Here is a 2,769-nt window from a genome sequence, read left to right as displayed (position 1 = left end):
CTGTATAGTCACACCAGTCCTGTTGAGGCTGTATAGTCACACCAGTCCTGTTGAGGCTGTATGGTCACACCAGTCCTGTTGAGGCTGTATAGTCACACCAGTCCTGTTGAGGCTGTATAGTCACACCAGTCCTGTTGAGGCTGTATAGTCACACCAGTCCATATTGAGGCTGTATAGTCACACCAGTCCATATTGAGGCTGTATAGTCACACCAGTCCTGTTGAGGCTGTATTGTCACACCAGTCCTGTTGAGGCTGTATAGTCGCACCAGTCCTGTTGAGGCTGTATAGTCACACCAGTCCTGTTGAGGCTGTATAGTCACACCAGTCCTGTTGAGGCTGTATAGTCACACCAGTCCATATTGAGGCTGTATAGTCGCACCAGTCCATATTGAGGCTGTATTGTCACACCAGTCCTGTTGAGGCTGTATTGTCACACCAGTCCTGTTGAGGCTGTATAGTCACACCAGTCCATATTGAGGCTGTATAGTCGCACCAGTCCATATTGAGGCTGTATTGTCACACCAGTCCTGTTGAGGCTGTATAGTCACACCAGTCCATATTGAGGCTGTATAGTCGCACCAGTCCATATTGAGGCTGTATTGTCACACCAGTCCTGTTGAGGCTGTATTGTCACACCAGTCCTGTTGAGGCTGTATTGTCACACCAGTCCTGTTGAGGCTGTATTGTCACACCAGTCCTGTTGAGGCTGTATTGCCACACCAGTCCTGTTGAGGCTGTATAGTCACACCAGTCCTGTTGAGGCTGTATAGTCACACCAGTCCTGTTGAGGCTGTATAGTCACACCAGTCCTGTTGAGGCTGTATTGTCACACCAGTCCTGTTGAGGCTGTATTGCCACACCAGTCCTGTTGAGGCTGTATAGTCACACCAGTCCTGTTGAGGCTGTATAGTCACACCAGTCCTGTTGAGACTGTATTGTCACACCAGTCCTGTTGAGGCTGTATTGTCACACCAGTCCATATTGAGGCTGTATTGTCACACCAGTCCATATTGAGGCTGTATTGCCACGCCAGTCCTGTTGAGGCTGTATTGTCACACCAGTCCTGTTGAGGCTGTATTGCCACACCAGTCCTGTTGAGGCTGTATTGTCACACCAGTCCATATTGAGGCTGTATTGTCACACCAGTCCTGTTGAGGCTGTATTGTCACACCAGTCCTGTTGAGGCTGTATTGTCACACCAGTCCTGTTGAGGCTGTATTGTCACACCAGTCCTGTTGAGGCTGTATTGCCACACCAGTCCTGTTGAGGCTGTATAGTCACACCAGTCCTGTTGAGGCTGTATAGTCACACTAGTCCTGTTGAGGCTGTATTGTCACACCAGTCCTGTTGAGGCTGTATTGCCACACCAGTCCTGTTGAGGCTGTATAGTCACACCAGTCCTGTTGAGGCTGTATAGTCACACCAGTCCTGTTGAGGCTGTATTGTCACACCAGTCCATATTGAGGCTGTATTGTCACACCAGTCCATATTGAGGCTGTATTGCCACACCAGTCCTGTTGAGGCTGTATTGTCACACCAGTCCTGTTGAGGCTGTATTGTCACACCAGTCCTGTTGAGGCTGTATTGCCACACCAGTCCTGTTGAGGCTGTATTGTCACACCAGTCCTGTTGAGGCTGTATTGTCACACCAGTCCTGTTGAGGCTGTATTGTCACACCAGTCCTGTTGAGGCTGTATTGTCACACCAGTCCATATTGAGGCTGTATTGCCACACCAGTCCTGTTGAGGCTGTATTGTCACACCAGTCCTGTTGAGGCTGTATTGTCACACCAGTCCTGTTGAGGCTGTATTGCCACACCAGTCCTGTTGAGGCTGTATTGCCACACCAGTCCTGTTGAGGCTGTATAGTCACACCAGTCCTGTTGAGGCTGTATTGTCACACCAGTCCATATTGAGGCTGTATTGTCACACCAGTCCATATTGAGGCTGTATTGCCACACCAGTCCATATTGAGGCTGTATTGTCACACAAGTACTGTTGATGCTGTATTGTCACACCAGTCCATACTGAGGCTGTATTGTCACACCAGTCCTGTTGATGCTGTATTGTCACACCAGTCCTGTTGAGGCTGTATTGTCACACCAGTCCTGTTGAGGCTGTATTGTCACACCAGTCCTGTTGAGGCTGTATAGTCACACCAGTCCTGTTGAGGCTGTATAGTCACACCAGTCCTGTAGAGGCTGTATAGTCACACCAGTCTTGTTGAGGCTGTATCGTCACACCAGTCCTGTAGAGGCTGTATAGTCACACCAGTCTTGTTGAGCCTGTATCGTCACACCAGTCCTGTAGAGGCTGTATTGTCACACCAGTCTTGTTGAGGCTGTATCGTCACACCAGTCCTGTAGAGGCTGTATTGTCACACCAGTCCTGTTGAGGCTGTATAGTCACACCAGTCCATATTGAGGCTGTATAGTCACACCAGTCCATATAGAGGCTGTATATTCACACCAGTCTTGTTGAGCCTGTATCATCACACCAGTCCATATAGAGGCTGTATATTCACACCAGTCTTGTTGAGCCTGTATCATCACACCAGTCCATATAGAGGCTGTATATTCACACCAGTCTTGTTGAGCCTGTATCATCACACCAGTCCATATTGAGGCTGTATCGTCACACCAGTCTTGTTGAGCCTGTATAGTCACACCAGTCCATATAGAGGCTGTATATTCACACCAGTCCATATTGAGCCTGTATAGTCACACCAGTCCATATAGAGGCTGTATATTCACACCAGTCCATATTGA

This window comes from Oncorhynchus keta, chromosome 4, assembly GCF_023373465.1.
Source record: "Oncorhynchus keta strain PuntledgeMale-10-30-2019 chromosome 4, Oket_V2, whole genome shotgun sequence".
NCBI classification, from domain to species: Eukaryota; Metazoa; Chordata; class Actinopteri; order Salmoniformes; family Salmonidae; genus Oncorhynchus; species Oncorhynchus keta.
Note: the sequence above shows the minus strand (reverse complement) of the source record.